General features: G+C 30.5%; 1 long non-coding RNA gene across 1 annotated transcript; it reads right to left on the minus strand.

The window, feature by feature from the left end:
- Nucleotides 1-12282: 12282 nt before the first annotated feature.
- On the minus strand, nucleotides 12283-13621 carry LOC136273421 (uncharacterized). The gene is made up of 3 exons (XR_010711637.1): nucleotides 13476-13621; nucleotides 13010-13159; nucleotides 12283-12378 (listed from the first exon to the last, which is right to left on the minus strand). It is a non-coding gene; the product is annotated as an uncharacterized lncRNA (long non-coding RNA).
- Between the last annotated feature and the right edge of the window lie 1500 nt (nucleotides 13622-15121).

Raw genomic sequence — 15121 nt, forward strand, 5'->3', positions numbered from 1 at the left:
ATAGAGGATAAAGAATCAACTTTAGGTTTATTTTTTTTTACAGCATTTCAACAATTATATGCGAGATAGAAATGTTCTTTGTATCCGTTGTAGAAAAAGATACCATTTAACCAATTTGAATTGTTTCTAAAAAGATGCTGAGTAGAGATAATGAGCGGTTACTCTTGAGAACCTGAGGTATCAAATATAAAGCGGATTGATAGAAAATTGGTATTTCACTCCAATAAATGTATTTATACCTTAATGCTTAAATACTATTATCTATTCTTTTAAAAAAATACTTCTTAAAAAAATAAATAATAAAAACAGCTAAATTCAATAGTAAGTTTTTAAAAGATTTGTATCCTTTGTAGAAAAAGACACCATTTGACCAATCTGAATTGTTTCTGAAAAAGATGCTAATAGAGATAATGAGCGGATACTCTTGAGAACCTAAAGTATCAAATATATAGCGGGTTGATAGAAAAATTGGTATTTCACTAAATGTATTTATACCTTAATGCGTAAATACGAATATTTATTCTTGAAAAAAATACTTCTTAAAACAAATACAAAAAAATAGCTAAATTCAATACAAGAGTTTTTAAAAGATTCTTTTATTTGCAGCAAGTCTAGTTGAGGATCACTTAAAGGTAAAAACTAAAGGCAAACTAGGAAGAAAAATAAACAAAACAATCATATACTGTTTTTGTTTGTAAGATACCTTATACTCAAAAAGGCACATTCTTTAAAATTTTGTGAAAAGGGTATATTACCTTGCAGTCTGATACAAATATGTTACCTTATAAGGCCTTGAAATGAATTTTGTTTGAACCTTGACTCAACTCAGTTGATACGAATTTTTAATGAGAATTGGCGTAACTTAATACCATAAATATGAGAATAAACTCTGCATGACTAGCTACCGTGTAAATAACATCTTACTAAAATGTCAGAAGAAAGGTTTTTACTATTTTGAACTGCTTGAAAACTAAAAAATATGTATTGTTTAAGCTTAGAATTTTCAGCTTATTCGGTATGCAAGAGCAAGCTCGACATACGAATACTTTTAATTGAAATCAGCATTTTCTATAAGGATATTTGAGATGGCTGACAGTTTGTTTTTGTCATGTTTCACTCTAAGAGAATATTTGGTCATCTGAATACTTCAATAGCTAAAATGTTATTGTCTTCAATATATGATAATTGCAAAACAAAGGTTCTACCTTAATAAACACAAGCTATTTTTTTTAAGTATCCTTGGTAAGGAATATCCTTCTCAAGTGTATGCGTGGATTGACATAGTTGAATAGATGTATCTGATTGTTCCCCTCTTTTGTGACAAAATAAATATCTACATTCACTTTATAAATCTATAACAAAGAACACTAAAAGGAAAATTAAAAAAAAAATTAAAAAAATATGGGAGAGAGCACGAAGAGTAAAACGAAATGAGTATGTCTAGTTGTGGATAATATTGATGTAAAAACTGACTACATTCTAAGAAGAAAAATACACAACATAAATTTCTTATGTACTTGGGTATATTTCAGTTGTAAAGATTGAAAAAAGGGTGTGAATAAATGATATTAGATAGATAGATAGATAGATAGATAGATAGATAGATAGATAGATAGATAGATAGATAGATAGATAGATAGATAGATAGATAGATAGATAGATAGATAGATAGATAGATAGATAGATAGATAGATAGATAGATAGATAGATAGATAGATAGATAACAAAAAGCCGATTCAAAACTTTACCGGTTTCATTGTTATCTTCAGAGATTTTGAGCAATCACCATAGATATATAGGTACATACATTTCAAATGATCATTGTGAAGACATATAACATCAAGTAGATTTCTAAAGGAAAGTTATATAAAAACCTAGAAGAACAATTTAGTGTTGAATTAAAAACTTTCATACACCAATCATAGAAAAGATTTTTGGACGACTGTTGTATTATTTAGACTAAAACCAAAGATGAACTACAGAAGTTATACAAAAATTAAACAATTTGAACAATTATTTGAAAATTACTATGAACTCTAGCGCACAAACAATCCCGTTTCTTGATGTTATGATCATAAAAAGAGGGGTCATCATTATTACTGATTATTATTACAGCCATTATTAATATATATTATAAAATAAATGACACCAAACAATATCTTGTCTAAGATTCTTGCCATCCAAAACACATAAAGAACAACATACATATATTATCATAATATCAGTATGGTTCAATGTGGTTAAATATACTCATTATGGAATATCGATCAAAATGATGCACATTAGCCTTTTTCTGTTTATTTTGTCTTTTGTTTTCTTTTGTTTTTTGATTTCCAACTTTGTACAACTGGATTTGCACAAAAAAGGCGCTCTTTTTTTCCGGATATCTCCTGCAATTGTCAACCCGATTGTGTTATTAGTTCACAGATATTACTTCCGGTTTACATTATCATGTTTGGCTGATAACAAAAGTGGTAAGCGTTTTTTATATGGTATATGTATAGAAGAGAGCGTCTTAGTGTACCTTTTTTGCTCGTGCTTTTCGCTTTATTTTGATGTTTTTATTGCTAAAGTTTTTGATGATTTCTTATTTAAGAGGAGGAGGATAAATACGCATACCAAAACCCATATCACCACACTCATCTCGGAGAAAACTTTTGCACAAGTCTTAATCATAGAATTTTTTTTTATCTAAAATATTCTTGTAACCGTTCTTGGACGAATAAATAAAACAATACGATTGTAAGATTCTTAATTATATTTATTCTAATTGCTACGTTGTGTTAATCGTTTCACCCTTAAACGATACATAAAACATATAAGCACACCACTATAACATTACAAACATTTTAGGCATCACAAACATGTATAACATACATTTACTTATAGGTCAATTATATCTCTTACATTTAATTGCAATACACGATAAATCTGAATTTTATGTTAAATAACAATTACATCTATCATAAACATTCTCCTAATATATAGATTATATTAAAACTTTTAACAATAATGAATTTCAACAGATAGTTACCAATTTGTGGAACGGAGTGCACGACACTGCATATGGGTATCAATCAGTGGATCAGGCTCATTATGACTTAATGTCTTGTCTACACAGTTGAATATATGACATTTACTGCTCAGCGATATTTACATTGTACTGTATTCAAAACATTCACTCTACACACTCATATTTATTTATTAACTTTATTCATTTATTTTAATCTTTAACCTATAAAAGTTTAGAATTGCACTTATTTAAAGAATTACGTTTTAAAAAAATAAATAACCTACAGGTCTGAGTCTGTATTATTCGTCTCAATCTGAATTTCAACAACATATCTGTCTGGTTACAAGTCTAGGTTGCAATTAAAAAATTACACAACCAGACTATAGACTAATTGTTCTCGAACAATTAGAGATCTTTCCACCTCATTGTGTTTTATGTTTGAAATAAGATTGCTTCAATAGAATAAAGTATTTTTTAATCTGCATTACTTCATAAAAAAGTGTCAAACGATTAAGTATGCAATTTCTATTGCTTCACCTTGACCTTTGACCTTTATGTCATTTTGATCTGACAAAGTAGACGCTTCAATGCCATTCATTTATGATTATTGATTCAAAAGCTATTTGTATTTTTATTCAATGTTCTAAACATTCAGGGGAAATAACTGCTAAAAAGGTACCTTGAACCCTTTCGGTATGAATAGATTGAAGGAGCGTCTAAATGTACTGAATACATTAGTGAAAGTTTCAAGTCTCTTACGGTTATTGAGGAGTAGCAAAAACAAGCATTTTGTACAATAGGGACAATAACTCTATAATTGTTTCATGGTAAGGGTCAGAGGGTTATATTTTGAAATGTCTTATGATGTCGTATTACATCAATTTTGATCTGACAAGGTAGACGCTTCAATACCAAGTGGTCCGGTGTATCTATGATTATTGATTCAAAAGTTATTTGTGTTTTTATTGAATGTTTGAAACTTTCAGGGGCATTAACTGCTAAAAAGGGATTTTGGACCCTTTCGGTATGAATAGATTGAAGAACCCTCTAAGTGTACTGAAGACATTAGTAAAAGTTCCAAATTTCTATCTCTTATGGTTTCAGAGGAGTAGCGATAACACGCTTTTCGTACAAAAGGGGCAATACTCCATTATCATTTAAAAGAAGGAGCCATGGGGCTATATTTCGAAATGTCTTAAAATGTCCTTTTACAATTAGTGAAAGTTATTTGTGTTTTTTATTGAATGTTCGTAACTTTCAGGGGCAATTAATGCTAGAAAGGGACTTTGAACCCTGACAGTATGAAAAATTTAATGAAGCGTCTAAGTATACTGAATACATTAGTAAACGTTTCAAGTCTCTATCTCTAACGGTTTATGAGAAGTAGCGATATTGAGCATTTTGTACAATAGGGACAATAACTATATAATTGTTTCATGGTAAGGGTCAAAGGGCTATATTTTGAAATGTCTTGAGATGTCCTACTACATCCATGAAAAAGTTTTTCTCTACCATCCTTAAAAGATCTCAAAATTCATTAATTAACAATTTCCAAATGACCTTGACCTTTGACCTTTATGTCATTTTGTTCGGCCAAAGTAGCTCTTCCATCCCAAGTGGTCCGAAGTCTCTATGATAAGTAATAAAAAGGTTGGAAGAGATTTTATAGAAATGTAAATACTTTCAGGGGCAATAACTACTAGAAGGGGGGGGGGGGGGCTCAGATCCGTTCGGTATGAATAGATTGAGGAACCCTCTAAGTGTACTGAAGACATTGGTAAAAGTTCCAAGTTTCTATCTCTTATGGTTTCAGAGGAGTAGCGATAACAAGCTTTTCGTACAATAGGGGCAACAACTCTGTAGCTTTTTAAAGGAAGGAGCCAAGGGGCTATATTTTAAAATGTCTTAAGATGTCCTATTACATCCTTGAAAAAGTTTTTCTTTACTACACTAAACAAAAGAGATCTAAAAACTCATTAATTAAGAGATTTTCAGATGACCTTGACCTTTGATCTTTATGTCATTTTGTTCGGCCAAGGTAAACGCTTCCATCCCAAGTTGTCCGAAGTCTCTATAACAAATTATAAAAAAAATTGGAAGTGATTTTATAGATATGTAAATACCTTCAGGGGCAAAAACTACATGAAGGGGGCTCAGATCCTCTCGGTATGAATAGATTGAAGAACCCTTTAAGTGTACTGAAGACATTGGTAAAAGTTCCATGTTTCTATCTCTTATGGTTTCAGAGGAGTAGCGATAACAAGCTTTTCGTACACAAGGGCAATAACTTTGTAAGTTCTGGGAGTTATCGAGCAAAGGGTCATTTGGTACCAATATCTCTTGAAATAAAAAAGCTGTCCCTGGAAAAAAAGAGAAGAAAAAATTAATAATAACTAGAGCAAAGCTCGTTGCAAAGCAACGAGTGGGTCTTCCGTTAGTGTCGACAGTAAAGCTAGAAGTTCCTGTAAGAAGCAAAGTACTAAAACCAACTACAAGAGAAAATTTAAAAAATATATAAAAACAAAATCGAATAATTCTTAGAACGACATAACTATATCTGAATGATTTCAAGAACGAATTAACAAAAACCTTAACAATTTCTAGAGCGACTTAATTAAAAAAAATCTCGAATGTATTAAAGTACGAATTAACAATTTCCGAATTATTTTAGGTACGAGTTAATTTAACTTTGAACATAAAACTATTTTCTTAACAAAGAAAGTGGAATCAAAATTTCCGGAAAACTCAATTTTTAAATCCCAATATCTCTGTAATACATCGTCCGATTTTAAAACGAATTTCACTTTTTAATTAAGCTTTAAAAAAGCTCATTTTTGCTTTTATGAATGGCATAAAATTATTGCTCGGAAAAGAGTTATGATAAAAAGACTTAGTAGCCCCTCTGGCCCCTAATTTAAAGGGTCAGCCCCTTTTTCTTGATATCAATTAAAAGGTCTTGCAAATGTAAACATATTTTGTTCTACAAGTGTTCACGAATTGTTAACCGTGCTCGAGATATCTAAACAACTGTGTTTTAGGGGCTGGCCCCTAAAATCCTTACCGGGGCCACAAACAACAACATTTTAGGTATCATATTGTTAAGAACATTATTCTTAACACTTTTGATCTACATTGCTTTTCAAAATATTTTTTTTTCAGATATTATTGATCAAAGTTTTGAACTTCTGGCCCCTTAAAACCCCTAATTACGTAATATATGACTAAGATATTGTACTGTTTAGATAAACAGCTGTACAATGAACATTTTGGCTTCTATAATTAATAACAAATTTTTGTTCAGTAAAGAGTTAATGTAAAAAGACATTAGAGCCCCTCTGGCCCCTAATTTGAGGGGTCAGCCCCTTATTCTTGATATCAATTTAATGGTCTTGCACATATAAACATGTGTTGTTCAGCAAGTGTTCACAGTTAACGAATTGTTAACCGTTCTTGAGATATCTGTACAAATGTGTTTTAGGGACTGACCCTTAAACTCCTTAATGGGTTCATAAACAAAAACATTTAAGGTAGCATATTGTACAGCACATTCTTTTGAGCAACTTTTGTTCTACATTGCTTTTTAAAACATGTCTCCTTTTTCAGATGTTAATGATCACAGTTTCAAACTTCTGGCCCCTTGAAACCCCTAATCACGTAACATATGACTTACATATGATAATGTTTAGACATAAAGTTGTACAATGAACTCTTTTGCTTCTATAATTGTGAACAAATTATTGTTCAGTAAAGAGTTATTGTAAAAAGAATTTAGAGCCCCCTTGGCCCCTAATTTGAGGGGCCAGCCCCCATTCTTTAATATAAGATGAAAGTTCAAGTAAATATTAACAACTTTTGCATTACATGTTTTAACAAATTATTAACAGGTTAAAAGATATTTTACAAAACGTGTTAAAATTTTCCCAGTACTTTTGGTGCTTATTTTCGACCTTGGGCGAGCTTCGGCGCCTTGCGCATTTTCCACAGTGTCAAATACAGAGGATCATCTACAGACATCCATCTACATATTCCTGAACATTTCACGTTTTTATTACCATTAGTTTCGGAGGAGTTACGTGGACAAAATAGCTCTTAAAAATTCACAAAATCCTGAAAATCTTCAACCGGAAGTGACGTAATCAGCTTAAAATTTATACTAGCAAGCATGTTTAATGCTCTATCAGCACTGTTTATTTTGTGAAAATCGACCAAATAGTTTTTGAGCTATAGCACTCGAAAGATGTCAGAGGAAAAATATTATAAAATAATAATAAAAAGATACCATAGAATAACAAGAGGGTCTTCCGTTTCCTCTTGGTCTTCCGTTGGAAACTAATAAGAATAAAAAACATAAGAAATACAAAAGGTCTTTCACCTGAAAGGTGAAAAGACCTAATGATAAAACATTAAAAATATACAAAAGGTCTTTCACCTGAAAAGTGGAAAGACCTAATAAAAAACATAAGAAATACAAAAGGTCTTTCACCTGAAAGGTGGAAAGACCTCAAAACATAAGAAATACAAAAGGTCTTTCACCTGAAAGGTGGAAAGACCTAATAATAAAAAACAGAAGAAAACCATTAGTTTCGGAGGAGTTACGTGGACAAAATAGCTCTTAAAAATTCACAAAATCCTGAAAATCTTCAACCGGAAGTGACGTAATCAGCTTAAAATTTATACTAGCAAGCATGTTTAATGCTCTATCAGCACTGTATATTTCGTGAAAATCGACCAAATAGTTTTTGAGCTATAGCACTCGAAAGATGTCAGAGGAAAAATATTATAAAATAATAATAAAAAGATACCATAGAATAACAAGAGGGTCTTCCGTTTCCTCTTGGTCTTCCGTTGGAAACTAATAAGAATAAAAAACATAAGAAATACAAAAGGTCTTTCACCTGAAAGGTGAAAAGACCTAATGATAAAACATTAAAAATATACAAAAGGTCTTTCACCTGAAAAGTGGAAAGACCTAATAAAAAACATAAGAAATACAAAAGGTCTTTCACCTGAAAGGTGGAAAGACCTCAAAACATAAGAAATACAAAAGGTCTTTCACCTGAAAGGTGGAAAGACCTAATAATAAAAAACAGAAGAAAACCATTAGTTTCGGAGGAGTTACGTGGACAAAATAGCTCTTAAAAATTCACAAAATCCTGAAAATCTTCAACCGGAAGTGACGTAATCAGCTTAAAATTTATACTAGCAAGCATGTTTAATGCTCTATCAGCACTGTATATTTCGTGAAAATCGACCAAATAGTTTTTGAGCTATAGCACTCGAAAGATGTCAGAGGAAAAATATTATAAAATAATAATAAAAAGATACCATAGAATAACAAGAGGGTCTTCCGTTTCCTCTTGGTCTTCCGTTGGAAACTAATAAGAATAAAAAACATAAGAAATACAAAAGGTCTTTCACCTGAAAGGTGAAAAGACCTAATGATAAAACATTAAAAATATACAAAAGGTCTTTCACCTGAAAAGTGGAAAGACCTAATAAAAAACATAAGAAATACAAAAGGTCTTTCACCTGAAAGGTGGAAAGACCTCAAAACATAAGAAATACAAAAGGTCTTTCACCTGAAAGGTGGAAAGACCTAATAATAAAAAACAGAAGAAATACAAAAGGTCTTTCACCTGAAAGGTGGAAAGACCTAAAAAAAAAAACCCAGAAGAAATACAAAAGGTCTTTTACCTAAAAGGTTGAAAGACCTAAATACAAAAGAATATCTCCCGCCAAACTCTATCGGTAGTGACCAATACTGAACAATCACAAACCGTAAATATAAAAATACCTATCTTGAAATGTAAAAACCAAAACCATTGAAATAAAGAACCTAAACGGGCTAAACTATTATTTAGAATAGGGATGTATAAGTTTACATACACATGTTAGTATTAGTGCAGCGCAAAGAGTGAAAGATGAAAAAAGTGAATGATTGAATGAATGAATGATTAACTAAATAATGCTAAAAATAAAAGTCAAAATATTATACACTTATGAAATATTTTGTTATTTATATGAACACATCTTAGGAAAGCTTCAGTATCTTGACAGCTCATTTGAACTATTATTAAAAAAAAAATTACTTAGAATTAAGATTTTGCAACAAGTTTGTCTTTCACCTGTACTATATATGCACTAAAAAGAAGAGATATTTACGGGCTTTTTGCCTTTCCAGTAAATTGATCTTGACTAATATCAGGCTTTTTTCGGGAAAAACCCACCCACTCTAATTATTATAGTCTTTGGATCACAACATGACTGCATTTTGCAATTGCACATTTTCTTGTTTACCTTTTTCTCACTCAATTCTTCTAACACGTTTTATATCAACCACAGGCAGAGGCAGTTTAACCCCTTTTCAATCTTCTTTTCTTTTTTTTCTTTTTATCTTTTTTTTCTTTTTCTTTCTTTCGTTTTTTTTTTTGATTATGGATATAGCAAATCAACTAAACATTCTTACAGTAAACTGTCAATGTGTAGGAGAGACTAGCAAAAGAAAAGATGTTCTTAATCACCTCAAGGCCTAAAAATTACAATATGTATTTATCCAGGATACACACTTTGTATATACAAACGAAAACTTACTTCAGACTCATGGGGCTATTAAGTTGGGTATTTTTATTCTAATAGATCAAACTCAAGAGGAGTGGCCATTCTACTCAACACTAACTTTGAAATAAAAGTTCACAATCAGTTTATTAACAAAAATTGTTACTACATTATTCTGGATGTTACAATTGAAACTCTAAACTTTGTTCTAGTAAATATATAGGGTCCCAATACTGATTTTCCAGAATTTTATAAGGAGCTTTCAAATAAAATTGAAGATATTTACTCTACTGTACATATAATATTAGATGGTGACTTTAATTTAGTATTGAACAAAAATCTAGATACCATGAATTACATACATTTAAATAATCCAAAGTCTAGACAAGAAGTTTTAAATTTAATGGACAATTTTAACCTCAAGAACATTTACCGTAGTAACAATTAAGAATTAAAAAGATATACATGGAGACGAAAAATCCAGTAAAACAAGCAAGGCTCAATTTTTTTCTAATATCAGACTCTTTACATGACCCAATGTACAAAATTGGAAAATAGCTATCGTTTGGACCATTCACCGGTAGTCCTTTACTGCAAAAAAAAATTAACTTAAAAAGAGGCGGAAACTGACCTGGAATAAAGAACTTTTGATCTGCTAGGAACTTTGTTTTCAGTTAACTTACATGAAATCCAGAACTTAATTATAAAAGTAAAGTTTTGGAATTTGAACAAACAATGAGACAATGGAAATCAAGAAAATTAACTCCAAGTTGAATAATAATTGTAAAAACAAATTTAATTTTATCCAAAATGAATCATTTGATTTTAACCTTACCACACCCTAGCAATGAATTAATACAAAAGTTTGATAAAGCTTTATTCAAATACCTCTAGGGGTCAGATATACACAAAATTAATGAAAATACAATCATTCAAGACTACAGTCAGGGAGGGCTAAAGATGATAGATTACAAGGAATTTATGTTTATAGTCGAGATATACTGAATATTCTCTCAAAATATGTCAATTAATACATAAATGTTTCTGGAAAGAACTACTCCTGAGCTGGACCAAATTAACTGATTGCCAAATAACTATAAATGAATGAATATCATTTGAACATAATAGTATAATCCAAGAATTTTAATAAACAAGGTATCTGTATTTCTCAAGCAATATTTTAATAACAGTATGATCTGTATTATTGACCTTTTTGATCAAAATGGTAATCGATTATTAACTATTTGAAGATTACAATTAAACCGGTAAAGTTTTGAATCGGCTTTTTGTTAATTTTTATTATTTTACTTGTGTGGATTAACTTTACTGTTCTTCAACCTTTCTTAACTCCCAGTACGCTTTTAAGATAAAACATCATTAAATACGACTATACCTTAAACTACTTGATTGGCCTATTATGTTGAAATACAATGGTTGAATACTTGGCATGCCAACATCTTTCATGCAATAACGTTGTTTGAAATATTAACTTTTCAAATGAATAAAAAGGTAAAGAATTTAGCCATCTAAACCCATAAATTCCATATTACCTGAGATTTTTTCTCTCTTTTTTTCTCTGTTTTACAAAATATAGATCGTTACGTAGACGTAAAATGAATACTTTATACCTGTTGAACCTTTTTAATGAAATCATGCTGACATTTGGGGTAAAAATACACCGCTGGTGTGTTTTTTTCTATGTAATAAAAAAATATTTTGATCTCCTTTTTTGAGCGCAACGGAGATGCCACATTTTCTGATTTGAAAACTATAACTCTTTTGCAAAATATCAATATTTTGTTAACCATCCATAAACTTTTTGATTTGATCCATCTGCCTATTCAAAGCGTTAAACCAAAGTTTAACTAAACATCGCGTGATCAGTTTATAATAATGACCTCATATTTCATATGTCAAGTTTGTCATCGGATATATCCGAGCTGAAGTAAAACGATTCCAAGTTTTTTTTTTCTTTTGACACTTTTCCATTTAAATGTTTATGAATTGAAATTTGTTACCCTTTTTGTTATCAAAAAATTCGATCTGATAAGACATTCGTCAATAAGTTTGTATGTCCAAATTTAAATACTGATTAACGTACATGTATATTGTAATTAATTTTCAATAACTTAAGATAACAATATTAGAGCGTTTCGGGTATATTTTACAGGCAATACACAACGAAAAGCGCCGGTCATTTTATGATTAAACTAACTTTATTGGCAGCACCCATGATCTCCAAAAAAACTTTTTAGATGAAGTGTTTCTGACTCAACTGTTATTTTTCATTTTTTTATGTATACGAGTTGCCATTTAGCATTTATTTGCGAAGCTTCGATCGCCTCTCTTTGCGCTCGGTAATAATTCGGATCTATTACCATTATTGAAGTACAACATTATCAGCATTTAAGTCAGGACGCGACGTCAAAAAAAAAAAAGATTGCAAACGATCTTTAAACTTTAAATTTAAATAGTTAATGTAAATTGGACTTACTTTTTTATCTGTCAATAAAGAAATAAAAGAGAAAAACTATACAAATAACACAAAGGCTGTCTGCTCAAGACCCTAATAGTCCAGGTTATGGACGATATTTTTAAAAACCAGAAAGATGATCATCATTCATGAAATCTTAATTTATTTAGTTTTCATGAATTTAATATAATTCATTTTCGACGTGCATTTTTTCAATAACAATTAAACCAGAAATAAAACATTTCAAAATTTAAAATATATTTATTTTAGAAATCATATCTTAAATAGACATTTGGCCATATTGATCACTCGTCGTCGTCGTCGTCATCGTCAATATCTACAAAAAAAAACTGATATTATAACATCTTTAACAAACATTGATTTGCTCACTGGCAGAAACAAAAAAATATTTTTGACACATGTGAACCATATTTTAAAATGTTTTTTTTTTCAATTTTATTTAAAAGTTTAAAATAAATCGTACCGCGGAAATAATATCCATATTCTTTAATAAATACGTTAAAAAATTTATTAAAGAATTACTGATAAATGCTTTATTGTTTAACTTGCTGTTGTAAGCAAAAAATTAAGATGGGCAAATTTGTTTTATAACTCTATCTTATTAATATGCATTTTTTATTAAAAAAAAAAAAGTTCTGATCCTCGTAAAAAAAGGACACTTATTAGTTTTTTGCTGACTGCGTATTAAGTCGATGGCGAGGCAAGATGTTCTAGTTTGACATAAAACCAAATCCTTTTGCAAAAGATAGAAACGCGATGAAATTGAAAAAGCGTCCGCCATGTTGCCGACTTAAGTTTACAAATTTGCCGTCATCAGCAGAGATTCAGACGACAATCACGTTACGTTTTTAACTCAATGATGATGTGCCTTTCTAGACCAATATAGACCAATGCAATATAATTAAGTTTTTTTTTAAAACTCAAAGGAATAATAAGTAAATAATTACCAATCATTCTCATATTGTGGGATTCTTCATGATCTTTTGGCTCCGCTCTCTGTTCGTAGCAAAATTTGCAGAGGGAAATGTCGCATTCCAGACATTTGTAATATTTTCCTCCAGGAGAATCCGATAGTCGTGTACTACAACCGCCACATCCTATATAAACCAAGTATGTTAAAATTTACTAGTCTGTATAGAAATATTAATAAGTTTAACTTATATTGATAATTAAAACTAAAAAATATAAATACAGCGCGTTTCATTCATGAACGCATTCTATTATGTTTCTGCGTTTATAAATGGTCGGAATTTGTTTTTCCTTTACAATAATAAGCATATTTCTTTTTACTTTTATATTTAATTTTCATAACCGCAAACAAAATTAACTTAAAGAAACAGTTTCATTTTTTAATGATAATTTTTATTTTTTTTTGCAAAAAGAAGATATGTAAAAATAAACAGGATTACTTACTTCCAGACATTTTCTCCTCTGTTTGCAAAAATAACGTTTTGGTAGCAAAAGGATTGTGAAACTAGTTGAAATCTAACGAATATTTCTCCTTATATAGCCTGCATCATGTGATCATTTATGATTAGTGACATAACAATTTTCCATGAATTGATAAATGCTTTCTGAGAATTAACTACGCTTTTCCAGTAAATATCATGACATTATGAAAACCCATACATGGTTTCTATTTTCTACTATTCATTGAAAACGGTTTACGAAAGACCCTTTTGCTAACTTTTTTTTAAAACTTTTCTCATGTTTCTATTTCCGTATCATAATGTGTTTTACTAGTTTTGTACACAATATCTAATCTTTCTTACGTCTATCAGATCTAAAAGGTATTTAACGAAAGCGTGTTGGTATATTTTGAACGGAAATTGATCACGTAAAATTGAAAATAGTTCACAATGAATAAAAAATCGGTAATGAAAGAAGGGGATATTAAATAAAACATTGACAAAGTGAAGATGGCGTTAGTTTGGCAGATTATATAAGATACTTCCTTTTCAAAGAACATTAATAAGCCCCGCGTCAGACTCGATAACGAGGCTAAGGTAATTAGGTAGAGTAAACAAATATGGCGGATAATAAAACAAGTATTCCTTTTAAAGGAATGATCGGCAATAATGATATATTGATAGCAAGAAGCAATCAACATGATCAGTTTGATGTAGAATAATTTTAAAAAGTACTATATTTTTACAACATATAGAATATTTTGAATCTGTACACCATAATTTCATCATTATAAACCGTCAACAAATTTAATTTTGAAATAAATTTGGGGAAAGCCGTTTGTAAACTTCTTGTCTAGTTTTATATTTTTAACGTAATTATTAAATGTTAATGTATCTTTTTCTTCTTCAGAATACTGAGTAGGGCTCTTCAAAAAGCATTGACACGTATACAAAGAAAGAGGTTCATTAAAATAATTTAATGAGACTGAAAAACATTGAATGCCATCATAACTTGCTATTGAGGTTGCATTATAACGTAATCTTGTTTATAAATCAAACCGTCTTCCTAGCTACTATTATGCAACATCAAAAGCTCGAGGTCAGTTCATGGAGCATCTTCTTATGATTGAGGTCAGTTCATCGAGGTCAACTGCATTACTGAATGAATGTTTCGATCGAAATTCTTACGCGTGAGACAAAATGTGCATTCTTGATTTAACAGGTCGAACTGTTTTTTGTGTGTGTTTGCATCTCTTAAGGTAAATGAATTGAAATAAAACTGAGTAAAATGTTATATAAATACTAAACCAAACTTCAAGTTTTTATAAGAACTACTTATGCAAGCGGAATGTGTGCGCACGTGGAAGCATTTGCCGGATGCCTCATATGGACACAACAGTGATCGGCCGAAGCTGATCACAAAAAGCGAAGGAGAAGGCAACACTGCTGTAGGCCACTGGATATGGGATACTAAACCCCATGGATTTTAGCTATCAGGAGAGACCCGGGACCCCTATTTAACGTAAGCCACCCTGACCTTCATATAACGTAGAAGTTTTCATAAGTTTCATACAAGCTCAATATAAGGGAATGTATATAATGATGACATGTATCGTATATTCATTGTATTTTTTAATAATATATAAATAT

Source organism: Magallana gigas, chromosome 3 (genome assembly GCF_963853765.1).
Source record: "Magallana gigas chromosome 3, xbMagGiga1.1, whole genome shotgun sequence".
Taxonomy (NCBI): Eukaryota; Metazoa; Mollusca; class Bivalvia; order Ostreida; family Ostreidae; genus Magallana; species Magallana gigas.